Raw genomic sequence first — 1,126 nt, 5'->3', positions numbered from 1 at the left:
CATAGTCACACTACCTCTATTTTACTTATTATTATTACTCATTTTATTTGTTCATTATTTTTTTCTCATTCTTCTCTCGTCCCTTTTTCAAATTAACTTGTTTCTTTTTATTATTAGGGGGCAATTGTTTGTTTTATTTAAGTGTACCAATATCATTATTTTTTGTTATTAAATTTACATTCCTCTTTTATTAAGAATCATTATTCTTATCTATTTATTTATTTTTTTTTTCTTTTAATAATAAAGAAGAAGTCTATAGTCAGGGGTGTCTTTTGTACGAGACTATACCTCCCCATAATCAACTGTTAAAAATATATATATAATATAACGGTTAAATCAACTATGTAAGGCCCACCAGGCAGATCTGGTATAAAAAAAAAAATATATATATGTTAATGAAACAATTCCCTGGATTATATTTCTAAATAGTTATGATAACGGAAAGTAAACATCAAATTCAAGATGACAAGGCAATTTTAGTCATCAATAATAGATACTGAGATTTATGAAGATTAATTTAATCACCCAGCGCCTCTCCTCACTCTCTCTGGACATGACATTAATTAATTTTATTATTCACTTATGGCCCCAATTTTTGTCAAGTCATTGTTTAAAATATTTACTCTTTGATATTAATCTTTTAGTTTTCTGTTTTTTAGAGGTGGACTTGAGCCAGAAGCTATTCTGTATTCACCCTAATTTTTAATTACTTTAATGAAAACTATGTATAAATTAATGGATTGAATGTTGTTGTCCCATTCGTTACCATAGCGATCCAAATGGTTTTGGCAGGTGTCCAAGCGCCTTTGTTTATGCAACTGTTTGAGTTGTTTTGGGACCCATCTTGTACAAACTTTAAGAAACCCAAGTCTGTTGTGGGTGATTGGAACCAGAACCGTGACTAATTGGCAGACGATGTGCCACTTTATCAATAGTTATTCGTCTGTCTAAGAACACCGTTTCACGTGAATGTTCAATGTTTTCTTCATTTGTGGTGATAAACGGTCATCCGGCTCCTTCATCGTGTATAATACTTGTGCGAACATTTTCGAATGTGATATAACACTCCCTTGTGGTAAAACACTAGGGGTATTCATGATGTTGTGTTAAATGTTAGATGTTTTAC

The sequence above is a fragment of the Halyomorpha halys genome, unplaced genomic scaffold, assembly GCF_000696795.3.
Source record: "Halyomorpha halys isolate HHAL.00 unplaced genomic scaffold, Hhal_1.1 Scaffold1108.1, whole genome shotgun sequence".
In the NCBI taxonomy this organism is placed as follows: domain Eukaryota; kingdom Metazoa; phylum Arthropoda; class Insecta; order Hemiptera; family Pentatomidae; genus Halyomorpha; species Halyomorpha halys.
The sequence above is the reverse complement of the archived record's forward strand: the minus strand, read 5'-3'. Positions refer to the sequence as shown.